The sequence below is a fragment of the Aquarana catesbeiana genome, linkage group LG01 (assembly GCF_042186555.1).
Source record: "Aquarana catesbeiana isolate 2022-GZ linkage group LG01, ASM4218655v1, whole genome shotgun sequence".
In the NCBI taxonomy this organism is placed as follows: domain Eukaryota; kingdom Metazoa; phylum Chordata; class Amphibia; order Anura; family Ranidae; genus Aquarana; species Aquarana catesbeiana.
The window spans coordinates 807308441-807324932 of NC_133324.1; positions in this window are offsets into that span (position 1 = coordinate 807308441).

The following is a 16492-nucleotide window of genomic DNA, read 5'->3' on the forward strand; positions in this document are numbered from 1 at the left end:
CCACCAGAAGGATTACACGCTTACCAAAAGCAAGCTTGAAATCAGCTTGGAATGGAATCAGATGTCCATTCGATGAAGGCGTCCTGATCAGACCTCACCATGGGGGGGGAGACAGGCAGGATGGCTCCATCCAGTGGGTAAATGGATAATCAGCAAAGAGGCCCAAAAAGATGAAAAAATGGATCTCCATAGTCAAATCAGTCAACAATGATTTTATTTAAAAAAGAGTTACACTTACATAAAAACGTAGATCAAAGGCAGAAAAATGAAGGTAAAAAACAACAGCCGGCCGCCCTGCAGACACCCATTCAGGACGAGGTACTCAACGATGACGTCAGCGCATCAACCATCCGATGTACGTTTCGTCTTAGAAAGATGTCATCTAGGGAACGGGCGACGCACTGACTCATCGCTTTAAATAAACTCAAAGAAACCACGACTCGTTGTGAAACTTAAGTGGCAGCACCCAGACTCCTAGTTCAAACCAGGATATACTAAGAACGTATTGAGTCATTTAATTAACTAACAGACAAAGAAACTTAAAATTCATAAAAAAAAAGACTAATAGTAAAAGCCCAAAAGAACGTAGATTACAGAGAAATAATAAAAATATTTAGGAATACAGATCGCAATTCGTACATACCCACTGACAGTTGTCACCATGAGGCCTGGTTAAGATCGGTGCCAAAAAGCCAACTCATACGTCTGAAGCGCAACTGCTCTGATCATGGAGAGTTTCTACTTCAGGCAAACACTCTGATTAAACGCTTCCTTGAGAAGGATTACCCTGAGGTTTCTCTTAAGAGCATCCTTGAAGAAGTTGCATCTTTGGATAGGAGTGTTTTATTGAAAAGTAAAGCACCTAACCTAGCTAGGCTACCATCTATTCCTTTTATAACTACCTACTCCATACAGCATAGGAATGTGGCTAAACTTATTAGAAGACACTGGCATGTCCTTACGAATGATCATGTATTGGGTAACGTCCTTCCAGCTAAACCACTGGTGATTTATAAGGGTGCTCCCTCCCTTAGAGGTAGAGTGGCCCCTAATGTCCTTAATCCCCCTCCAATTAAGAAAGGGTTTTTTGAGTATATGACTGGCTTCTTCCAATGTAGGAGGTGTAGGGTGTGCTCCCTTAGTGGTTGTAAACATAGAACAACACACAGATTCGTCTCTACCAGTACCTTGTTAGAATTTGAGATTAAACCATTCATTACTTGCTCCACTGAACGGGTTGTCTACCTTCTCCAATGCCCTTGTGGGCTACAATACGTTGGGAGGACGAAGCGCCCCCTCTCTGTCAGGCTTAACGAGCATGTGACCAATATTCTAACCGGTTTTCCTAAGCATCCAGTCTCTAGGCACTATCTCAAGGTTCACAATCGAGATCCTGCCAAGACGATCTTTTTAGGGATTGATAAGTATACCCCCCCATTGGAGGGGTGGTTCTCTAATACATGGGATCTCTAGATTGGAGATGGCATGGATTTATAAATTAAAATGCTACACCCCTTTTGGGCTAAATGTTGAGGTTGACCTTAATGCTTTTATAGATAATTCATGAGTATTTTAGTCCTATTTGTATACTTGATGTGAACCTTTGGTGGCTATGTGACAAAAATGTAAGCGTAGGATAGTTTTGCCTTAACAACATGTGGTGTGATCTGTAGAAGTAGTGTAATTGTAGATGTAGTTTAATTCTGGGTTAATAAAAATATAGTATTCAATGTCAGTCATGTACATATGTTTTTTGATTAGCATTTGAAAAGGACAGAGACAGTTTTTTCTAGGATCGAAGTGACACCTAGATGCCAATAAAAGTTCCCATTAGAGTAAACAGATTGCCACCATCCCGAGGCTTCAAAGAAAACTGCTAGTCATTTTGGCTACATTGATCCGCAGGGGGCATTCCCAAGGCTCCGGACAGTCTGTAAACTTTGATTAATACCAACAGATCTAAGGAACCTAGTTTATCTCTCATAAAAGCTAAAATATTAGCGTCAGAGACATGAAAATAATTCCTTTTGATCGTGCACCTGATGGGTTACATGTACATGTAACTCTGTATGTTTAGCAGGTGAGGAATCCTGGAGAACCACACAAAACTGTTATATGGCGCCTGATTGCAGTAGGCAGGCAGTGATTGGTACTGTTGCGATCGGACTGATGCGCTGGTATCGAAAATCCTATCCATGACCCAGCAATCAGCGCCGTTCAGGGTCAATTTGACTCTGGTCATTTCAGAACACAAAATATTTGTGGGCTGAGACAGGAACACCCCCCAGGGTTTATTGGCCAAGGGCTAAAGTCCAGCCCACATCCATATTTCAATAAATTGGGTAGCCTGAGATATGGACATTGTTCTTCCACGAAGCCAGTTCGAAACTGGGGAGTTCCCACATGTTCCAGTATGCTTCTACTAAAAGATTAGACTTGGGTAAAGTTTATTTAGTTTTTATCCCTTTTTATTTTCATAGCAAATTACCAATTTGTGTGTCTTTCTGCATTTTTTGTATCTTTTTTGGTAAATCCTTTTTCTTTGTATATCTTATATGCACTGCCCACTTTCGGGATATTAAATGATAAAATTAATAAGTGACTTCTGTGTACTAAGCTAGGACTCATATCTCTGGAGAGGTTGTTGTATTTTAGTGCCTAAGTACTCGGTCTAAGTTACGTGCCAGTCGGTATGCAATTGCACTGTGTGTTGGCAGATTGCATGCAGATTGTAAGCTAACAGATCTTCCAGACCGAGATCTGTGTGTGTGGTGGCTCAGCAGACCAGTCTGCGGACAAACTGTTGGGTGGTGGCAGGCTATCGTTTATTGTGTGTCTGGTGTGTGGGTGCAGGGACAGTGGGAAGAGTGATTATCCCCGGGGTTCAAGCTTGCAGGATAGCTGGAGGAACCCTAGAAGTGTGTAGTAATTGCTAGACTGCTCCCCAACCCTTAGAGTGCACCAGATTGTATGTAAGATTTGTATCTGCCTGTGTGTGGTCAGCTAGCTGGATTGGAGTGGAGTCTCCCTCTAGTGGTGGCCAAAGGTAGTGCAGGCTGTGAAAGTACCGCAGCCGGTCTTACATGCTCAGTATAAGTTCCCCCTTATTCCCTTAGTTCCTCATATACCCCAGTCACGGAACGCACATCGCTGTTAGTTAGTCGCCGTGGGCGTGTGAATTCGTGACAGGCTATACTTAATATACATTTTTTTTTTACCTCTTTACTCCCTTTCTTTTGCCTCTTCTTTATTCTATTGAGTTAATGTTTCTTTAAGTTTTATTAATTCCTTTAACCATTATTGGTTAATTTTAGATTAGTTTAGATATAGTGATTCCACTGGTTCTGTTTAATAACATAACCAATTTTTATACTTCATTTTTTTTATATATATAATTTTTTATATAATTTTTTGTATATATTTTTCTTATGTAATTTTTCCCACCAGTGTCTCTATAACATATTTTCCCCACATGCCTATTTTTATTGATTGAAACTCATTATAGGTATTTAATTCATTATCATATTTAACTTTTTCCACCAGTGTCTCTATGACATATTTTCCCCACATGCCTATTTTTATTGATTGAGACTCATTATAGGTATTTAATTCATTATTATATTTTTTTCACATCTCTATTCTTAATTGATGTTTGATCTTATTCTTTCACTAGATGGCGTAGTGTGATATCCATGAATTTGGTTGTCTTTTCATGAACGCCACACATTAGATCGGGTTTTTCTTAGATATAATATTTTTATTATTTCTCTGTAATCTACGTTCTTTTGGGCTTTTACTATTAGTCTTTTTTTATGAATTTTAAGTTTCTTTGTCTGTTAGTTCATTAAATTACTCAATACGCTCTTAGTATCTCCTGGTTTGGACTAGGAGTCTTGGTGCTGCCACTTAAGTTTCATAACAAGGCGTGGTTTCTTTGTGTTTATCTAAAGCGATGAGTCAGTGCGTCACCCGTTCCCTAGACAACGTCTTTCTAAGACGAAACGTACGTCGGATGGTTGACGCACTGACATCATCGTTGAGTACCTCGTCCCGAACGAGTGTCTGCAGGCCGGCCGGCTGTTGTTTTTTACCTTCGTTTTTCTGCCTTTGATCTACGTTTTTATGTAAGTGTAACTCTTTTTTAAATAAAATCATTGTTGACTGATTTACACTATGGAGATCCATTTTTTCATCTTTTTGGGTCCTCTTTGCTGATTATCCATTTACCCACTGGACGGAGCCATCCTGCCTGTCTCCCCCCCATGGTGAGGTCTAATCAGGACGCCTTCATCGAATGGACATCTGATTCCATTACAAGCTGATTTACAGTTTGCTTTTGGTAAGCGTGTAATCCTTCTGGTGGTGGATTTCTCACAGGGTGTATTTGATGAGTCCTATTGCACCTACTATTGGATATTATTTGGGTTCTTTTGGACTTTTATTTTTCAACTGGGACTAATGTCTCACTTTATGTTGGTCTATCACATAAAATCCCAATAAAATACATTTACATTTTTAGTTGTAACATGACAAAATGTGAAACTTTTATTTTTCAACTGGGACTAAATTCTATTTTGATTTTATGTATTTTGATCACTTCAGTGTCACTTATTTATCCTTCAAGGATATTTGTCTTATTATTTTCATATTATTGTCACATTAATTTCATTTGTTTTTAGCGCAGTTTACATTTTTTAATTTCCATTTACTTATTTGTGTAAGCCTCACAAATTGGAACTGCAGCTTTTGGTGTTTCTATTTGTTTGTGAAGAGCGGTAATCTGTTTTTTCTGTTACAAAGTGAGACATAATTGTGAAGTGGAAGAAAAATAATAAATAATTTTCAACATTTTGTACAAATAAATATGTGAAAAGTGTGGTGTGCATTTGTATTCAGACTCCCTGAGTCAATACTTTGTAGAGCCACCTTTCACTGCAATTACAGCTGCAAGTCTTTTTGGATACCAGCTTTGTACATCTAGAGAGTGACATTTTTGCCCATTCTTTTATTAAAAAAATAGTTCAAGCTCTGTCAGATTGGATGGGGAGCGTCTGTGCACAGTAATTTTCAAGTCTTGCCACAGATTCCCAATTGGATTTAGGTCTGGACTGTGACTGGGCCATTCCAACACATGAATATGCTTTGATCTAAACCATTCCATTGTAGCTCTGGATGTAAGTATAGGGTCATTGGGGTTTATTAATTAAAGCTGGAGAGTGTAAAATTAGGCTCACTTCTGCAGAGAAACCAATCAGCTTCCAGGTTATGTTGCCAAAGCTTCATTGAACAAACTGAGGTTAGACGCTGATTGGCTACCATGCACAGCTGCACCAGATTGTGAGCGCTCCAGTTTTACTAAATCTCCCCCGTTGTCTTGCTGGAAGGTGAACCTTCGCCCCAGTCTCAAGTCTTCTGCAGACTTTAACAGGTTTTCTTCTAAGAGTGCCTTGTATTTGGCTTCATTCATCTTTCCATCAACTCTTTACATCAACAGCTGAAGAAAAGCATCCCCACAACATGATGCTGCCAAAAACATGTTTTAAGGTGGGGATGGTGTGTTCAGGGTGATGTGCAGTGTTAGTTTTCCACCACACATTTTTCTTTTAGGCCAAAAAGTTCCATTTTGGTCTCATCTGACCTGAGCACCTTCTTCCACAAGTTTGCTGTGTCTCCCACATGGCTTCTCGCAAACTGCAAATGGGACTTCTTACAGCTTTCTTTCAGCAATGGCTTTCTTCTTGCCACTCTTCCATAAAGGCCAGATTTGTGGATTGCATGACTAATAGTTGTCCCGTGAACAGATTATCACACCTGAGCTGTGGATCTTTGCAGCTCCTCCAGAGCTACCATGGGCCACTTACCTGCTTCTCTGATTAATGCTCTTCTTGCCCGACCTGTCAGTTTAGGTGGACGCCCATGTCTTGGTAGGTTTGCAGTTTTGCCATACTCTTTCCATTTTTGGATGATGGATTAAACAGTGCTCTGTGAGATGTTCAAAGCTTGGGATTTTTTTTATAACCTGATCCTGCTTTAAACTTCTCCACAACTTTATCCCTAACCTGTCTGGCATTTTCCTTGGCCTTCATGATGCTGTTTGTTCACTAGGGCTCTCTAAAAAATCTCTGAGGGCTTCACGGAACAGCTGTATTTATACTGAGATTAAATTACACACAGGTGGACTCTATTTACTAATTACGTAACATCTGAAGGCAATTGATTCCACTAGATTTTAGTTAGGGGTATCAGAGTAAAGGGAGCTGAATACAAATGCACAACCCACTTTTCAGATATTTATTTGTAAAAAAAATTAAAAACCATTTATCATTTTCCTTCCACTTCACAATTCTTTGCCATGTTGTGTTGGTCTATCACATAAAATCTCAATGAAATACATTTACATTTTTGGTTGTAACATGACAAAATGTGGAAAAGTTCAAGGGGTATGAATACTTTTTCAAAGCACTGTAGATACCCATGGGATTTCTTTTAGAGGTAGATAAAAAAAAACAACAAAATATGATCAAAAACGGTTATTTATTTTTTGAATTTTACACAAAAATTTTAACAATTAAAAACAGCAAATTTTCTATGAAAAGTTCATATTCTGTTTCCAATCTTGTTTACAAACATTTGTTTTTCAACTCCACAAAGTGCAAATTACATCTAAAAAGGGGGCATCATAGACCTCTGCGTGTTTTGTGAATACAAATTTGTTTAATCAGGAGTAGATGATACCAGCATGGTGTCTACAGACTGAGAGATAAGAGTTCAATAATTATGGGTGAGAATACCACATCTATTTTTTAGGGGGGAAGGATCCTACTCCATCCTCTAAGACAGGGGTAGGCAACCTTAAAGAGGTGGAGATCTACATGAACAACATGGGAGGAATCAAAGATCACCTGGCACAGTGTTGCCTCCTCAGACCTCATTTAAACCTCTAATTGCCTTACTACCGTATAGCAATCGCATGCATTGCACGGCAATCATAGATTTAAATCAGGTGGTGAGGAGGCAACATATCGCCTCCTCAGCACCTCTCAAACACACTGGGATTGCTTTTCAGGAGAGCAGCAGTGCCTGCTGCACTTGTAAATGAACCCTCACTGTTCACACTGATATTCTGTGGTTTACCTGTACTGCGGGTGCAACACAGTGCATCTGCAACTTTCCAGGGTTAACTGTGCTTTGCCATAGACTTCTATTATATCCTGGAGATGTGGTACACTTTCTGAAAGTGCACCAAAACTACTGCATTCAGAAAGTGCACCAAACCCGCAGGATATAGTAAAAGTCTATGCAGCAAACCTGAAGGAAAGCAGCAGGTACACTGCACTGCACCCACGGTGTGGGTAAACAGCAGTGCATCAGTGTGAAAGCAGCCCTATACTATTATGCCCAGTGTATTGCTTCACACTGACCTGAAGATCTCTTCTTGCCTGCTGCTGGCACCACTCTGGAGACCGCTAGCCAGGATAAGAGATGGAGTGCAGTTGGTATCACTCTGCATGGGACAGGAGCCAGCACTACAGAGGAAACATTGGCTTATGTAGCTCTTGCTCCCTACTACAGCACTAACTTTACAAGTAGTCTCTGTGCATTGCCCTCTGTTTGATGCTCTGGAATGGCGGGTCAGCAAGCTCAGACCACGATCTACCAGTCACCTGTCCACAATCTACTGGTAGATCATGGTCTACTGGTTGCTGACCCCTGCTCTAATAAATAATTCAGTACTTACATATCAGCCTGAAATCTAAATAAACATTTTTATTTTTACACTTCCAAGTGGCAACCATCAAAATTGTAACAAAATAAAAGTGTGTTGCGCAACAGTGATTGATATTAAAAATACTGATTTTTTTTATAGATAAATAAACAGTACAGGAAAAAAACAGTCTCTCAAATGGACCATAATGGTCAAATGGCAAATTCCATGATTTAGCTGTGGATAAGGTTATCCAATCACTTCACCAAGTGAACATGCCACCACCACAATAGGTTGGACTCTTACCAGAGAGCCTGGACCCTTTATTATGAAGGGTCAAACAGGCTTGATGAATATGTCCCCGTAGTGGTCATCAACAGGGGATGTGCAAAGGAACCACGTCAGCAACAGCTCCAGAGCATCCAGGTGACTCCACCCAAATGACAATTGTGTAGTCAGACCAAAATAAAACATAAAACGCTGGCTAGTGTAAGACCACAGAGCATCCAAACATCTAAAATGTACCCCTTTATGTGGAAAAGAAAATATTTGGGTATATATTTATCTACATCAGTAATAGATTTCTATCAAGTCAACTATTTGCCTTTACTTAATAAACTTAAACAAGATCTGAAAGCATTGCCTGTCAATAAGATGTCCTGGTTTGGAAAGATAAATATGATTAAAATGGTAATCTTCCCAAAAGTTTTGTATATCTTTCAAACACTTCCCATAAATATCCCGGGGGCCTATTTTAATACCCTTATGCCGCGTACACACAATCGGAATTTCCGTCAGAAAAAACTTGGATGGTTTTTCCGACAGAATTCCGCTTAAGCTTGCCTTGCATACACACGGTCACACAAAAGTTCAATGCTCTTGAGCATGCGTCATATTGTTTCCGAGCATGCGTGATTTTTTGCACGTCTGAACTGCATACAGACAAACGCAATTTTGGATAGGATCTTTTCCCGACCGAAAAATAGAGAACATGCTCTCAATCTTTTGCTGGCTGGAATTACGCCAGCAAAAGACTGATGGAGCATAAACACGGTCGCATTTTCCGACAAAAAGCACTCATCAGAGTTTTGCTGGCGGCATTTCCAATCATGTGTACATGGCATTAGATCATTAATTAATAGATTTATTTGGTAACACAGAAGCCCAGATATTTCTTATAAGACATTGGTTAGATCAAAATCAACAGGGGTCCTAGCCCTCCCAGATTTTAAGAAGTATCATGAAGCTGCGGAGAATATTAGATTGGGTTCACGGTGCTTCTCAAAAGAAATGGGTGCAAACTTGGACCAAAAAATCTGGCTACTAAAGCAGAATATAGGACTAGCTAAGGATTTGACCTCAGTTACAATAGAGACCTTTAGATCCTGGGATAATTTATTTAAAAGCATACCTTGGCAATCCTTACCATATACAGTAAAATGTAAAGTGAAAGACTATGTACATTCTACCTCAATGGACATGAAGGTATAAGAAATTAACTATTATTATTATTATTATTTTCCTTCAAAATTACATAGGATTAATTCAGATATATCATCTCTGTGTTGGAGGGAATGTTGGGGGAAGGGAACACATGTTCATATATGGTGGTTGTGTCCTCTGATCCAACCATATTCGAAGGAAGTGATGTGTTTAATTCAAAAGATAAGTAAGGTTGAGGTTAGGCAAGATCCCTGGCAATGTTTGTTTCACGCTACAGGAGAACTGAGGAAAAAATATAGAGGAGCCATTATTCCATTTCTAGTGAATACAGCAAAAGCACTAATACTGAAGTTTTGTAAATCAAAGAAAATACCAAAATGAAAGATTGGCTTAGGGAAGTGGACAGAATTAGGTTAATGGAGGAATTAGTATCTTTGCAAAATTACCTGGAAGTTAGATTTTATAGAATATGGAAATGTTGGTTTGAGTTCAAACAATCCCCGATGTATATGAGCTACATGAGAATTGAGACTAACTCTTAAGAGACGAGGGGTGGCAGATCTGGGGAAAACCCCCAAGTCGGGTATCAAGCTGATTGAGATTAGAGGGTAAAGGAAAATATGATCTTGCCCTATCTTCTGCTCACCCCTCCCACCACTTCCACTTCTCTCTGACTCCCCCCCTTTTCCACTCCTTTCTGACCTTTCCCTTTTTTCCCTTCCCCCCCTTTTCCCCCCTTTTTTAGGGTCAACACGGGTCAACATGGAGGAAATGAACACGAGATAAGGGTGCAACCTAGGAGACAGCAGACTGCAGTCACCTCTGGTCTCACCCCTTAATTGGGGTTTAAATAAGTAATAATTCAAATTTTTAAGAAATAACATTTTTGGTCGTTAAATGAAGGAGAAAGGGGGTGGGGGTGGGTTTGTGTTTTTTTTTTTTCTAGGACAAGAGCATACATACCCCATCAACCAATGGCCAGGGTTGTCGAGAAGAGGCCTTTGTCCCCATCAACATGGGGACAAGGTGCTTTGGGGGTGGGGGGCGCAGGGCCCCGCTGACACAAAGCACCCACCCCCCATGTTGAGGGTGTGGCCTGGTATAGTCCAGGAGGGGAGCTTCCCCGTGGCTTCCCCGTGGTGTCAGAGGGGGTCACCCATTTACGTCACTGGGTGGCCCCGCCCTCAGCTATATAACAGCTGTCACACAGAAGAAGTGTCACTTGGCGGGAGCCCCCCATGGAGTCGGAGGTGTTGCAGCTTTTTTTTTTTTGGAAGGCATGAATTTACATCACTGGACATTTTTTTTTTTTATTTTTTAATAAAGGACTTGTCCCAAGCTGTCTCTTGTCTTTTTTACCTTTTTTGAAACTTTTTTTGTGAAATGGTAGGGGTACAACATACCCCGTTACCAATTCACATAGGGGGGCTGGAATCTGGGGGTGCCCTTGTTAAAGGGGGCTTCCAGATTCTGATAAGCCCCTGCCCGCATACCCCCACAACCACCGGGCAAGGTTTGTGGGGATGAGGCCCTTGTCCCCTTCAACATGAGGACAAGGTGCTTTGGCGTCAGACCCCAAAGCACCCTCCCCATGTTGAGGGCATGTGGCATGGTACGGTTCAGGAGGGGAGCGCTCTCTCCTCCCCCCTCTTTTCCTGCAGCCTGCCAGGATGCATACTCAGATAAGGGTCTGGTATGGATTTTGAGGGGGACCCCTACACCATTTTTTTTTAAATTTTGGTGCAGGGTTCCCCTTAAAATCCATACCAGACCTAAAGGGCCTGGTATGGATTTTGGGGGGACCCCCACGTATTTTTTTTTTTAATTTTGGTTCGGGGTTCCTCTTAATATTCATACCAGACCCAAAGGGCCTGGTAATGGACTGGGGGGGAACTCATGCCCTTTTTTTCAATGAGTTTTATCTATATTGCTGAGACCCAATAATTAATTACAGCTGCGATTAGTTTTTAACAACAATTTTTCCTTTAGAAATGTAATTTTGCTGTGGTACTGTTCTAAATATGGGAAAAATGCGCCACTATACAGACACCCCTCAGGCATGATATTTAAAGGAATATTTAATTTTTATTGTTTCACTTTAAGCATTAAAAAAAATCACTGTTCCCGAGAAAACGGCCGTTTTTTAAAAAAAAAATTGCATTGATACATATCCCCTGGGGCAGGACCCGGGTCCCCAAACACTTTTTATGACAATAACTTGCATATAAGCCTTTAAAATTAGCACTTTTGATTTTTCATGTTTGTGTCCCATAGACTTTAACGGTGTTTGTGTGTTCTTCCGAATTTTTTGCCTGTTCGGATGTTCTGGTGCGAACTGAACAGGGGGTTGTTCGGCTCATCCTTAGTGATACATGGGAGATCAAGCAAATAGGGCTGGTAGCAAGACAGGACAGGGAGAGGGTAACAGGAGAGAGGGAAAGCAGGTAGAAGGGATCAGGCTGCAGTGCAGGGTTCCAGGAACGGATACAGGGTTCAGGGACGGCAAGGCAATGTGTGCAAGCATCTGCCTGGTATAAGTACACCTACCGCAATCAGTCTCAGGTGATGCCTGATTGCAGGAGATGATGTCGGCTCCAAACTGCCGGGAGACACCGCTGGTGGACACCGGAACTTTGGCCCATAGATCTGGGAGTGACAGTGCTACCAGCAGGTGAAACCTTTCTTGACACCAATTCTGGTATTGGTATTTATGTATCCCCTGTGTGGGAAAACAGATATATAGGTATGTGTACCTATATATATTTTTTTATTTTTTAAGATAAGTTTTTTATAGTTTGTTTTTGTATATATTATATTTATGAATGTAACCGAACATTTATAAATGCAGCCATTTTAATTTAATATATGGAATTTATTTATACTACAGTCAAATGTGAGGTGCTAACAATGTGTCTGGATGCGGAAGTACCTTGTTTCCTTCCATTGGGGACACTCAAGTTTGGGTGGGGCTGTTTTGTTTCACTTCACTGCTCTGTCTTGTCTAAATCTGAATGAGACATGAGCTTTTTCCTTCTAATGTGAAAGTGAGGCTTGGTTGTCGTCATTTCCCCTCACTCAGGCTGCAGAGATGAAAGTGAGACTTGAACAGCAAGGTTCCTTATTTAGTGCGATGGCAGGAAATCATGCTCAAAACAGGTCGGGCTGAGCTGTATGTTCTTGCTATCGTGCATTTTACATGTTTGGATGCTCTGTGGTGGCAGGCTTCCTTTTTTACTATGCAATGCTGTTTTTACTATGGATATGTGTGAGTGCAATATTTTATATTAAATGCAACCCTTAAGAGGTTTTACACTATCTAGCGTTTTATGTTCTATTTGGATCCGACTACACGATTGTCGTTTTGGCTGGAGTCCTTTGAACGCTCTGGAGCTGTTGCTGACATGGTTCCTTTGTACATCCCCTGTTGATGACCCCTATTGGGACATATTCATCAAGCCTGTTTGACCCTTCGTAATGAAGGGTCCAGGCTCTCTGGCAAGAGCCCAACCTATTATGGTGGTGGAGTGTTCACTTGGTGAAGGAATTGGATAACCTTATCCACAGTTGAATCATGGTGTTTGCCATTTGACCATTATGATCCATTTGAGAGAAAATGTTTTCAGTATTTTTAATATCAATCACTGTAGCGCAAGACACTTATTTTGTTTCTTGTTTTTTGTGGTAATATCTCACATTCGTGGTTTTTTTCACACTGAATAATCTTTTCACATGCACAGTACTATTTTTGCATTTATTAACCATCAAAATTGTGTCTGACCCGGAAACTTTGAGAAGGGCTCAAAGCACCCCAAAAGGATTACAGAAAGGGGGGACAGCACCCAAAGGCACACAGAGGGCAATTAGAAATGATTATATATAAGATAGTAAAGTATGATGAATGAAAAAAAAAGGAACAAATGAAGGTGAACAGTGAAAACAAAAAGGAAAGAAAAGGAGACTCCCGTGTATACTACACCAATGGCATGAATTGGTTTACTACTACTGCCATATATATTTTTTTTGTTTGTTTTTTTGGAACAAATTAACTTTGAATCTTTTGGTGAGGCCTTTGTTTGGGGTCCTAATTGTTATTTCTCCCTGGGAAACTGCAATGTTTTCATTTGGGTCTTGCTGAAAGTGTCTATATCTTTTATTTTATCACTCTCTTCATTTTTTGTGCTGTGTGTGTTTTTTGGGTTTTTTTTGTCCATTTTCTTTTCTTATTTTGTACTTTTTGTTTTTTTGTTTTATTGTGGTTGGCCTCTTTTGTCCTTATTTGTCCTCTTCTGTCCAGTTTTGGGCTTAAAGTCCTTGGGACATGTGATGTCATAATGCTGCGATTTAGGGCACACTTGCGGCACCATGTTGGCCATATGGCTTGGATGGTGGGCAGCCGTGGTTTCCCCATGTGACGGTTGTCATGGCATTGAGAGGGGCTTGGATTGGACCCCCTGGTGGGGGAAGAATTGAAGGGACAGGTCGCGAGGAATTACTTTTTCCTATGGCTGCATGTCCAGCATCCTGAGTGCTTGCATCATATACATGTTAGTTATCAGGCTTTTTATTTGTATGTTTAATGGCAGATGTTTACTGGCACTTTATTTCTGTTGTCTGCATGTTCTCTTTTATTTTTGCAGGATCACTGTGCATACCATCACCATGCTTCTGGTGTACCACCATTTGTGAAAGGTTTCTACAACTTTTTTAACATTAAATAAAAAACTCTGGCACTTTTGTGACAAAGAATATATATTCTGAAGAGTCACAATAATGCATAGCACAGGTACATTGAAAGACCATCATCTAAAAAAAAAGCTGCCTCTCTCACCCCCCAGGTACAAATTGGAATAGGATGGGGCACAACATGCCTATCGCTATGCCCTGCACCTGGAGGTAGTAAGAGCTGCCAAAGCAAAATAGAATATTTGATAAAATGAATTCCAATAAATCCAAAGCAACGTCGAAACACTCCCTTTTATCCCTGGCCCTCTGGGAAAAGAAATTTTTGACCATTTGCATTTGCATTCCTAACTTGTTGGGGATGGTGCAGTTAGAGGCCTCTACATCAATAGTAGCTAACCATGCCCCCAAAGGGACATGGATCCCTTCAATAATCTTTGAAAAATGTATAGTGTCTTTAATATATTATGGAATCTGCAAAAAAAAAATTACCCGAGTTAATAAATCCGTTGAAATTTTCAGTAAATTTTCAGTAATATTCCCATTGCTTGATATGATCAGTCAACCAGAGGATTTTTTTTGGGTGCATTAGGTAAATCATAAAATGTTTTTTTTCTTTTTTTTTCCTTTTTTTGTTTTCACTCTTCACCTTTATGTGTTCCGTCTCCTCCCTCCTTCTCGGCAGCCAATTGGAACACTTCTTCTTTCGGCCAATCTGGAAATGGGTCTCTGACCCGCTTCCTGATTGGCCGGGAAGAGACTCAGTGTGAAAATAGCGAACATTTGTTCGCCATTGTCACACAACTGGGTGGGCTCGGTTCGCATTCTCTGCGCCCCAAGCCCACACTATTTTGAAGCCTCTGGTTCCAACTACATGCTTCCAAACCCCCCCCCCCATTGGAATTGGGGGCCAGATGCATGGATGGGCTGCTGCCCCTGATATATATATATATATATATATATATATATATGTGTGTGATGCAGATTGATTTGATACTAATTCTGTGAGTGTTCCCTTTCTGTTTGGTGTGAAATGTACATAGGGATGAATGAATAATATGATTGAATAATATAACTAAATATTTTTCTAATCTATTTGGTCATTGTGTATAATCCTGACTTGTATCCACTAAAGCAGAAAAATGAAGAAGAGCCAGGAAGAAAGGGTAACAAAAGCATAGACAAAAGGATTGGGCAATTTCATTATCAGTATCCAGTACAAGTCATTGATCTCTACCTACAATACTTATGTTAATTTCTAATGTAATATCAATCAGTGGATGGAAGCTATTCAGGAAAAAATATATATATATACCAAATGTCATGCATGGTTCTCATGAATACCTTGAATATATTGTAATGTAATTGGATACTACTTAATATAAACCTTTGTCCTTCTACAAAGGATATGTTATTAAAAAAGTTAATAAGTCAGGTGTAAAATCTTTTCAAAGCATTCATATTTTTATGATTAGTAGGTGCTCATCATAAACTTGCCTTTCCTGTGTAAATTATTTTTAAAGTCACCACAGCTCTATTAAAAGCCATATGAAATCCTCGGTCATTCTATATTGTCTAGGTTCCAGCAGTATATTTATTTGGGGATTCTAGTGAAAATTAGGATGAAAATAACATCAAATCATGCTTGTGTAAAACTGAGATAATACTAGTCATATGCTGTATGTTAGGATGCATGCACAAGGCAATTGTTTTGTTCCATATACTGTATGTATGAATGTCTGCGGTTAACTAGCACATAGACACTGGTATTTTCTTGAGTTAAAAGAGGCTACAAATAATGAGATTGTGTTGTGTTATAACAGCAAATGTTTATTTAAAACTTGCAACTGCTCATAGCTGTACATAGTTCAAAAAAAAAACTTCCACACCCACAAGAAAAACACCCTAATCCTTTTAGCTGAAGTAACTTGAAGTACTTTGTAAGTATACTTACCCTTAAATGCAAACATTAGTTACACTGTAATATTTGCAATAGCTTTGTAAGATTACATAAACCAGTTTTGTGTACCTTATAATTTAGATAGGGACATCAAACTAATTTCATTAGTCTCCTAATGATAATACGGTGTGCAGAAATACTGTATAAGAAAATTTGAAGCAAACTTTGGAATGTTTGTACAAAATGTTTGAGGGCCCAGCAGGAAGGCAGCCTGACTAGGAACACTCATGGATAAACAGTAGAATGCAGCGGAGCATATCTCAGCCCAACTGACAACGTCTATCTTGAGGAATGGAATGTGGCCTGGCTGGTCCTTGTCCAAATCCTAGGGAATGGCCAATCCCTAGGATTTCCCTACTCATCTGGAACCTTTCCCTGCCTCTCTTACTGTCCCTGACAAACAGGTGACCTGTCCCTACAGTATCCAGATGCACCAAACTCATGGTCCAGGGGCTTAAATAGACTCTGCCCAACCCAAGATGGCCACCAGAGTCACATGGGCTGCTAGCATCCAACCAGATCACTGCCCCAATGACCCAGGAAGCCATAGAAGAACCATGCTCATCTTGACCCGCTCTCCCTCCACACCACCTCCAAGGCCACCTGTTGTGGAGAGAAAACAGTCTGTCCCTGCCAACAAACATGTTATACCTACCTGCTCTGTACAATGGTATTGCAGAGTGGTCCCAAACCTCCTATTCTGG